This window comes from Oncorhynchus keta, chromosome 19, assembly GCF_023373465.1.
Source record: "Oncorhynchus keta strain PuntledgeMale-10-30-2019 chromosome 19, Oket_V2, whole genome shotgun sequence".
NCBI classification, from domain to species: Eukaryota; Metazoa; Chordata; class Actinopteri; order Salmoniformes; family Salmonidae; genus Oncorhynchus; species Oncorhynchus keta.
Window position 1 is genome coordinate 37,659,135 of NC_068439.1, and position 11,484 is coordinate 37,670,618.

The following is an 11,484-nucleotide window of genomic DNA, read 5'->3' on the forward strand; positions in this document are numbered from 1 at the left end:
CTGTACAGAAACCCAGCCTAAAACCCCAAACAGCAAGCAATACTGTTATTTAGAATGGCGGCCTACACCGGCCAAAAAACAAATGATAGTCCCACTAAGTGCTCCTGAATGGCGCTGCGTTCTAAGACACCGCATCTCTGTGCTAGAGGCATCACTACAGACACCCTGGGTTGAATCCAGGATGTATTACAACCGTCCGTGATTGGGAGTCCCATATGGCGGCGCACAACTGGCCCAGCGTCGTCCGGGTTTGGCCGGTGTAGGCCGCCATTCTAAATAACAATTTGTTCTTAACTGACTTGCCTAGTTAAATAAATGTTACATTTAAAATATATATATATATAATTCAAGCGCAAACCAGATGGGAAGGCATATCGCTGCAGAATGCTGTGGAAGCCATGCTGGTTTAGTGTGCCTTGAATTCCAAATAAATCACAGAACGTGTCACCAACAAAGCACCATCACACCTCCTCCTCCATGCTTCACGGTGGGAACCACACATGCAGAGATCATTCCTTCAACTACTCTGTGTCTCACAAAGACATGGTGGTTGGAACCAAAAATCTCAAATTTGGACTCCTCGGACCAAAGGACAGATTTCCACTGGTCTAATGTCCATTACTCGTGTTTCTTGGCCCAAGAAAGCCTCTTCTTATTGGTGTCCTTTTAGTAGTGGTTTCTTTGCAGCAATTTGACCATGAAGGCCTGATTCACAGTCTCTGAACAGTTGATGTTGAGATGTGTCTGTTACTTGAACTCTGTGAAGCATTTATTTGGGCGGTAATCTGAGGTGCAGTTAACTCTAATGAACTTATCTTCTGAAGCAGAGGTAAGTGTGGGTCTTCCCTTTAATGTGGCGGCCCTCATGAGAGCCAGTTTCATCATAGTGCTTTGCGGTTTTTGCAACTTCACTTGAAACTTTAAAAGTTCTTGAAATGTTCCGCATTGTCTAACCTTCATATTTCTCTTTGCTTATTTGAGCTGATCTTGCCATAATATGGACTTTGCCCTTTTTGGTAAATGACCATCTTCACAACACAACTGATTGGCTCAAACTTATTAAGATGGAAAGAATTTTCACAAAAAAATATTTTTTAACAAGGCACGCCTGTTAATTGAAATGCATTCCAGGTGACTATCTCATGAAGCAGGTTGAGAGAATGCCAAGAGTGTGCAAAGCTGTCATCAAGGCAAAGGGTGACAACTTTGAAGAATCTCGATTTGTTTAACACTATTTTGGTTACTACATGATTCCATATGTGTTATGTCATTACAAGACCATGGTGCTTGCCTACGGAGCTGTGAGGGGAACGGCACCTCAGTACCTCCAGGCTCTGATCAGGCCCTACACCCAAACAAGGGCACTGCGTTCATCCACCTCTGGCCTGCTCGCCTCCCTACCACTGAGGAAGTACAGTTCCCGCTCAGCCCAGTCAAAACTGTTCGCTGCTCTGGCCCCCCAATGGTGGAACAAACTCCCCCACGACGCCAGGACAGCGGAGTCAATCACCACCTTCCGGAGACACCTGAAACCCCACCTCTTTAAGGAATACCTAGGATAGGATAAAGTAATCCTTCTCACCCCCCCCCCCCCTTAAGATTTAGATGCACTATTGTAAAGTGGCTGTTCCACTGGATGTCATAAGGTGAATGCACCAATTTGTAAGTCGCTCTGGATAAGAGCGTCTGCTAAATGACTTAAATGTAATGTCATAGTTGTGATGTCTTCACGACTATTCTACAATGTAGAAAATAGTAAAAAGAAAGAAAAACCCCTGAATGAGTAGGTGTAGCTTTTGACTGGTACTGTATATACACTGCTCAAAAAAATAAAGGGGACACTTAACACAATGTAACTCCAAGTCAACCACACTTCTGTAAAATCAAACTGTCCACTTAGGAAGCAACACTGATTGACAATACATTTCACATTCTGTTGTGCAAATGGAATAGACAACAGGTGGAAATTATAAGCAATTAGCAAGACACCCCCAATAAAGGAGTGGTTCTGAAGGTGGTGACCACAGACCACTTCTCAGTTCCTATGCTTCCTGGCTGATGTTTTGTTCACTTTTGAATGCTGACGGTGCTTTCACTCTAGTGGTAGCATGAGACTGAGTCTACAACCCACACAAGTGGCTCAGGTAGTGCAGCTCATCCAGGATGGAACATCAAGGCGAGCTGTGGCAAGAAGGTTTGCTGTGTCTGTCAGCGTAGTGTCCAAAGCATGGAGGCGCTACCAGGAGACAGGCCAGTACATCAGGAGATGTGGAGGAGGGCAACAACCCAGCAGCAGGACCGCTACCTCCGCCTTTGTGCAAGGAGGAGCGGGAGGAGCACTGCCAGAGCCCTGCAAAATGACCTCCAGCAGGCCACAAATGTGCATGTGTCTGCTCAAACGGTCAGAAACAGACTCCATGAGGGTGGTATGAGGGCCCGACATCCACAGGTGGAGGTTGTGCTTACAGCCCAACACCGTGCAGGACGTTTTGCATTTGCCAGAGAACACCAAGATTGGCAAATTCGCCACTGGCGCCCTGTGCTCTTCACAGATGAAAGCAGGTTCACACTGAGCACATGTGAAAGACGTGACAGTCTGGAGACGCCGTGGAGAACGTTCTGCTGCCTGCAACATCCTCCAGCATGACCGGTTTGGCGGTGGGTCAGTCATGGTGTGGGATGGCATTTCTTTGGGGGGGCTGCACAGCCCTCCATGTGCTCGCCAGAGGTAGCCTGACTGCCATTAGGTACCGAGATGAGATCCTCAGACCCCTTGTGAAACCATATGCTGGTGCGGTTGGCCCTGGGTTCCTCTTAATGCAAGACAATGCTAGACCTCATGTGGCTGGAGTGTGTCGCAGTTCCTGCAAGAGGAAGGCATTGATGCTATGGACTGGCCCGCCAGTTCCCCAGACCTGAATCCAATTGAGCACATCTGTGACATCATGTCTCGCTCCATCCACCATCCACCACGTTGCACCACAGACTGTCCAGGAGTTGGCGGATGCTTTAGTCCAGGTCTGGGAGGAGATCCCTCAGGAGACCATCCGCCACCTCATCAGGAGCATGCCCAGGCTTTGTAGGAAGGTCATACAGGCACGTGGAGGCCACACACACTACTGAGCCTAATTTTGACTTGTTTTAAGGACATTACATCAAAGTTGGATCAGCCTGTAGTGTGGTTTTCCACTTTAATTTTGAGTGTGACTCCAAATCCAGACCATGGGTTGATTTCCATTGATCAATTTTGTGTGATTTTGTTGTCAGCACATTCAATTATGTGAAAAGAAAAAAGTATTTAATAAGAATATTTCATTCATTCAGATCTAGGATGTGTTATTTTAGTGTTCCCTTTATTTTTTTGAGCAGTGTTGTATATATGACAGCTATAAAACTTCACAAGGATCCTTTAAAAAAATATCTTTAAAGTATCTACAAGTACACAATATGCTATCCTTGTTTTGCAGGCTTCACCCAAACACATCAAACAACTATTTGACTTCACATCTATTTGTCACTCAGTGAGTTTTTAAACTTGAGGTAGTAACTGCTTAGTCTGCTTGTTACAGTGCATTCGGAAAGCATTCAGACCTGTTGATTTTTTCCACATTTTATGTTACAGCCTTATTCTAAAATGGATAAATAGAAAAAATGTCCTCATCAATCTACACCCCATAATGACAGGGAAAACAGGTTTAGACATTTTTTCAAATGTATTAAAAATTAAAAACAGATTCCTTAGTCACATAAGTATTCAGACCCTTTGCTATAAGACTTGAAATTGAGCTCAGGTGCATCCTGTTTCCATTGATCATCCTTGAGATGTTTCTACAACTTGATTGGAGTCCACCTGTGGTAAATTCAAATGATTGGACATGATTTGGAAAGGAACACACCTGTCTATATAAGGTCCCAGAGTTGGCAGTGCATGTCAGAGCAAAAACCAAGCCATGAGGTCAAAGGAATTGTCCGTAGAGCTTTGAAACAGAATTGCGTCGAGGCACAGAAATGGGGAAGGGTACCAAAAAGGTTCTGCAGCATTGGATGTCTAAAAGAAGACCGTGGCCTCCATCATTCTAAAATGGAAGAAGTTTGTAGCCACCAAGACTCTTCCTGGAGCTGGCTCCCCGGCCAAACTGAGCAATCGGGCGAGAAGGGAGCTGACTAAGAACTCGATGGTCACACTGACAGAGCGCCAAAGTTCCTCTGTGGAGATGGGAGAACCTTCCAGAAGGACAACCGTCTCTGCAGCACTCCGCCATTCAGGCCTTTATGATAGAGTGGCCAGATGGACGCAACTCCTCATAAAAGGCACATGACAGCCCACTTGGAGTTTGCCAAAAGCCACCTAAAGACTTTCAGACCATGAGAAACAAAATTCTCTGGTCAGATTTTCATCTGATTGAACTCTTTGGCCTGAATGCCAAGCATCATGCCTGGAAGAAACCTGGCACCATCCCTACGGTGAAGCATGGTGGTGGCAACATCATGTTGTGGGGATGTTTTTCAGTGGCAGGAACTGGAAGACTAGTCAGAATCGAAGGAAAGATGAACGGAGCCAAGTACAGAGAGATCCTTGATGAAAACCGTCTCCAGAGTGCTCAGGACCTCAGACTGGGGCAAAGGTTACCTTCCATCGACCCTAAGCACACAGCCAAGACAAAGCAGGAGTGGCTTCGGGACAAGTCTCTGAATGTCCTTGAGTGGCCCAGCCAGAGCCCGGACTTGAACCCGGTCGACCATCTCTGGAGAGACTTGTGCAGCTACGCTCCCCATCCAACCTGACCGAGCTTGAGGATCTGCAGAGAATAATGGGAGAAACTCCCCAAATACAGGTGGGCCAAGCTTGTAGCGTCATAACCAAGAAGACTTGAGGCTGTAATCGCTGCTAAAGGTGCTACATAATACTTATATAAATGTGATGTTTCAAACCTGTTTTTGCTTTGTCATTATGGGGTATTGTGTGTAGGTTGATGAGGGGGGGAAATTATTTAATGAATTTCATAATAAGGCTGTAACGTTACAAAGTGGAAAAAGGCAAGGGGTCTGAATACTTTCCGAATGCACTGTATATATTTTCAGGTAAGTCTCTTCTATTGAAAAGGTTGGGCTTCTCTGAAAACATGTCTAGGGAGGAATATCAAAACTATTCTGAACAAAAGTAAAAACACAGTGTTGGTTTCATGAGTTGAAATAAAAGATCCCAGAAATGTCCCATTTGCACAAAAAGCTTATTTCTCTCTAATTTTGTGCACAAGTTTGTTTGCATCCCTGTTAGTGTGCATTTCTCCTAGATAATCGATCCCCCTGACAGATGTGGCATATCAAGATGCCGATTAAACAGAATGATCATTACACAGGTGCACCTTGTGCTGGAGACAAAAGGCCGTACGTCCAACCAGCGTCAACCGCAGACAACGTGTAACCACGCCAGCCCAGGGCCTCCACATCCGACTTCTTCATCAGCCACCTGGACAGCTGATGAAACTGAGGAGTATTTCTGTGTGTAATAAAGCCCTTTTGTGAGGGGAATTCTCAATCTGATTGGCTGGGTCTGGCTCCCCAGTGGGCCTGGCAATCAAGTTGGGTGGGCTTACGCCCTCCCAGGCCTACCCATGGCAGTGCCCCTGCCCAGTCATGTGATATCCATAGATTACAGCCTGATGAATTTATTTAAATTGACTGATTTCCTAATATGAACTGTAAGTTAGTAAAATCATTGGAATTGTTGCATTTATATTTTTGTTCAGAAGAGATGCAAAACCAAAGTTGATAAAAGTGGCGAAAGAACAAAGTAGCTGCTTAGAAACTACTGTCCACTTTTTGAGGAAATAGTGTTTATAGCCACTCTATCTCATGGTATAGTGACGATGCTAAATATAACTACATGATTAGAGATGGGTGATGTTCCTAGTTTTCTTAATGTCATGTCCCATACAATTTATTTAACATTCTCTGAATCCAATGCAAGCAATGCAAACAGTTCAGAGAAAAATAAGATGTATAGAAAAACAAACATGCAATGTCCTTCCTTCAGTAAGTTTATCTATCCCTGGGCTGCTCAACCCTGCTCGTCATGAGGGATTCAGTTCATAAGGGTTTGCAGCAAATTTGGTAGGCTTTTCTGTAGGTAATTAATGCATGCTTTTTCATTAATTCTAAATGGAAACAACCGCAATAAAAAGTATCCTTTTTCCCAGAGGTTAATAGCGCTGAAACACGTTGATGGAACCAGTATTTTAAGTGAATGGACAAAGAGAACAGTCATGTACACTAGTAACCCCCCAGGGGTGGAAGAGTTGAGGGTTAACTTGTTCAATCTTATGGCCACTAGGGGGAGGTATGCCATTTGTTTTGAGTCGAACTCATTTCTCAAAGTCCCATTTTGATTGGTGATCTAAAATGGATCTCATTCCAATAAAATTAAGTGATTAAATTAAATTAAATGAAGAACCATTGGCTTTAGTCTCCATCAGGGAAACGTGGTGGAGAGATTTAAGCAGAGCAGTTGTGTTGGTTTGTGTGATTTGATTAAGTGAAAAAGATAGTTCTAGGGCGAGTTGAACAAAAACAAAGATAATCCTTAGCATTAAGATGACTGCTCGTCCATTGCATAGTGCATACCAATGGAATAATCTTATTGGTATGTATAGATGATCTTTAGGTTTTTGTCGAGACCCTGGACAGCAAATGCATTGGGGAACTCCACTCTACGGATAATTGATTGAGTAAGCAAATAGCCACAAAGGGTCTTCACAGACAAATGGAGGTCCAAGTTCACCTCTATTTCTTCAACAGAATGATGTTTAGTGCTACATCTCATCTTATGTCACAGTAAAGGTGTATCAGTCTGACATACTAGTCTCTACATTCTCTGTCACCATTCCTCTCCCACAGACAGATTTCCCTCCATTACAAAGCTAAACTATAGCCACTGCACTTTTATCATACATGTTCTTATCTTTTATGAATTTAGCATCTTTCCACATCACAATACGGTCATTGAAGGTAAAGCCTCTGTTCTCACGAGTGAGGCTACATTCAAGATCTCCGTCCCAACCTAACCCTCTTAACAGCCTGTCCCCACGGATACTGTAGGCCTATGTGTGAATCGTTGGGAATGCAAAGTGTTCAATGTAATCCCATCCTGCCATCAGTGAGTGTAGACCCTATACTCTTACTAACCCTGTATCTTCAGTTGGTGCATTTTTAATGCGTCGGTCATGATTACTGTGGCCCTGTTATCCTAATACCACGGTCCGGAGAATCACTCACCACAAGTGTCCGGATATGATCTGTTCATTGACAATCTTAGAGACCCTTTTTACTGTGGAGTCTAGCCCACTTTAGTGGATGCTCCCATAGGCTACTCCGCCTCAAATAACATGTATTGATCATTGCCTTTCTGCAACTTGTGTAGGACAACAAACTACCTGTCAAATATAATGCCGAACAGTACAGATGTCAGCTCTCTTTTAGAACTAAGCTGATGAGCTTGATGTTAAGTAGCCAAGAAAGGTCTCATGGAGTAAGGGGGTCCTTTCGTTATCCACAGAGAAATTAGACACAAGTTAGCTTTCTTGCGTCGTCAAGTGGTTGGTGTTAGCCAGTGACACATTGACTGCTGTATGTTCCACATTGCCTGAGTCAGAGTGGTTAGTGCATATTATGGGATGCCAATTTGACCTCATTATAAGAGTGTTGTCATGGGCAACAGTGTGTGTGTGTGTGGGAGGGGCAGAATAGAGGAATTATGGGATAGAAACCTGACCTCTCATTCTTTTTTTCTCTCAGAGGACTTACGGTTTGCCTAAACAAAGATACGTCAACAACAGATTTGAAAATAGAAAAGGCGTATCGCTCTTGAATTAACTTCTGCATCCAAAGGACAGTACCTGTTTAGATTGGTGATATATACCATGTACAGGTTCATAAAAACATACATGGGGACATTTAGACATACACGGTTCACAATAGCATGTACATTGCATCTATGGGGAAATTATAATTGTATGTGAACTGTTTCAAGGCTCATGCGTTGGTTTGTATGTCGAAGTACAGTCAAGCGTCACAGTCCCTCTATCTCTGACATAACCGGTTACCATGTACACTGTGACGTTGAGGCAGCCAACTGTGATATTATGGGATGTTCTTTGTTTTGTCATGACTTGTCCTGGTATGGGAGGGGGGTAGAAATACATGCTGATGTGTGTGTTAGGCCTCTTGACTGGACCTGGGAGCAGAGAGAAAGCAACCTTCCTCTGGATGTAAGGACTTGATCTGCATGGCATTCTCATGATAGAGCACATTATACCATGTATTCATTCAGCCTGTATTGCCATTGGCCATCTCCCTTAGGTGACTCTCAAGACAGTCAGATTTAAACAGCACCCAGATTGCACAAACAATCTAAGGAAACCACACAGATTATGACATGCCAACACTTGAAAATGGGGCCTGATGTAGCCTATATCTGGGAATGGTGTGCGCATACATTTAAACCATACTGTGGTTTTATAAAGGCTGCCTGAGAAGGAGAAAGAGGAAAAAAATAAAAAGCGAGAGAAGAACCCTTGTGCATGATGAAGTCCGTTGCAGACGTCATAAAGTGTATTTTGAGCTCTGGGGCTCCTGTGTGCCCCCAGCTTCATTTTTTTTAAAGACGCACTGTACTCTGAAGGAGTGCTTATGAGACAGTAGTGAGACAGAGCTGGGGAGGGTGAATTAGCACTCTGATTATTATGGAGCGGCAGTGGTGTGGGGGAGGGAGAGATGGTGGGCAGCAGCTCTGCATATTATGGGATGCCGGGTGTTGTGATGTGGGGGAGGTGTGGAAATTAAGTGAGGAGGGTGAGAGGGGTGATGTGAAAGGGAGGAGGGAGAGAAGGGGGGACTAGGGAGGGAGGTGGTGGCTGGTGGAATATTATGGTCTGGCCTAGGCCTGTTTTTGAGGCTGTACAGTGGCCCTCCCTCCCTCCTCCCTGCCTGAGAATGCGCCTGTGTTACCAAGGGAGCCCTGCGTACGGATCGAGATCAAGGCTCTACGACATGTTGAGTATTATGGGATGTTTATCCTCAGGTGTGAATTGAATAAAAAGGGAGACTGTCTGGGAAACTCAGTCTTGGCTTGTGGGAAGAAATCTGCCAAAGTATGTTTTCTGTTCATACCTTATCACTATTCTTCAGAGACCTTGATGAAGGGTTGGAGATCTTTGCATTATGAAACCAGAATGTATATACTCATACATTGGCCCCACTGATAAGATCAAAGGCTCCTTTTCAACAAGCCAATGCAATGCAGTGTACAACAGCAGGGTGAAACCTTGACACTAAATTCCAGAAGTAATATTGACCAAAAAAGAGACATCATCTGGTTTTCTTGGACCACAGGTGAAATAGAATCAACTGTATTCTATTCCTTGGCTATCTGTCTCAGCTTATTGTCTTGTCTCCTGCACTCTCCCATAGATTCATTCAGATGAATTACATGCATCCTATTTTTGAAGACACCTACTGCTCAGGATGGTGGTAATGAATGATCATATTGGCTATGCAAATAGGTAGGCTATACCTATTTTTGTCCATGACAGAAATATGGCACATTGTACTCTTTTCACAGTGCAGTATGTGCATTGTCTGGTTATCAAGTCAATACCTTCTATATACACACCGTCACGTGTGTCTACCTGTCCGACTGTCCGTCAAGTAGTTGCTTTCTTATCTCTCTGTCGGTGAGCTTTCTGCTTATATCAGTGGGTGTGCATGATCATGTCCATATGCACTCCTTTGCCTAGTAACAGTGAAACATTAAAGGATGTCTGGAATGGAGAGGGTGTGGGGGTGTGGAGGGAGGGGGGACTGGTGTGGGTGGGGGGGTGAAGGAGTATTATGGTCTGCATTTTGGCTTACATGGTAATCTGACCCCGCCTGTAACCCCCACCCCCTCGCGAATGTTTATCTCCATAGCGACAACCAGGACAAGAAGGAATATTATGGTCTGTACTTTCTTTTCACTCAGAAATTACATTATGGGATGTTTAGTGGTGCGTCCGCTGGTGTGGGGGAGGGGCGGGCTGTGTGCGGGTATCCATGACAACCACCACATATCCTTCTGATTGGTGATTATGGGATGTTACACAACCCCCCTTCCCGCTCCAAATGCACACATGAACACTGTGTCCACAGTGAATAAGAGGTGGGGGGGAGGGGAGGAAATAGAGGGAGCGAGAAGAGAGAGAGAATTTAGGAGTGTGCATGTGCTTCATTTCCGCTGTTCTTTGTGCCAGCACTCTACCTCACCTTGAGAGAGAGAGAAAAACCAGGAAGAGGCTAGTGTGTGAGTGGGACAAAGGGAGGGACAAAGGGAGGAGGGGAGAGAGGAGAGAGAGAGAAACCAGGAAGAGGCTAGTGTGAGTGGGACAAAGGGAGGAGACGAGAGAGAGAGATCAAAATCCAGAGCAATTAAATTCTACAACCACCTAAAAATAAGTGATTCTCAAACCTTCCATAACAATGCCCTCACATACAGGGAGATGAACCTGGAGAAGAGTCCCCTCTGCCAGCTGGTACCCATAAACACAAACAGACCCCACAAAGCACCAAGACAGCAACCAAATTATGACAAAACAAAAAGATAATTACTTGACACATTGGAAATAATCAACAAAAAAACAGAGCAAACTGTAATGTTATTTGGAGTACACCGCAGCAGAATACCTGACCACTGTGACTGACCCCAAATTAAGAAAATCCTTGACTATATACAGACTCAGTGAGCTAAGCCTTGCTATTGAGAGAGGCAGCCATTGGCAGACTTGGCTGTCAAGAGAAGACAGGCTATGTGCCCACTGCCCACAAAATTAGGTGGAAACAGAGCTGCACCTCCTAACCTTCTGCCAACTGTATGACCATATCAGAGACACACATTTCCCTCAGATTACACAGACCCACAAAGAATTTGAAAACAAATCCAATCTTGATAAACTCCCATATCTATTAGGTGAAATACCACAGTGTGCCACCACATCAGCAAGATTAGAATGGCTTGAACCCTGACTATATCAGTCATTAATAAAACCATAACCCCTTTAATTCATAATACATTTCTGGATGGATTTCTGTAAGGGTCTATCATTTCACCGTGCTAAATGTGGGGTTTCACACAAACACTGCATTTGCCACAGTACAACACAAAATATCCCTAACTGGTAGATACATTGTGCCAGTACTGAAAAATGCTGATTGCATCACTTATGAGATAATTGCGTAAGCCTACATTTAATATCCACATTGTACATTATCAATGCTTTGGCTTAGCTTCATATGCAGTACTTTTGCACTCTAATATCCAGTCAGGATATAGCATATCGGAATCATGTTAGGATTCAAACCATTTTCTCACCATTGAGTGCAATACAGTATTGGCCTATCACAAGGTCTCCTTTGCAGACCCTGGGTCTCAGCTATTGGTTATGCTGTATAAGC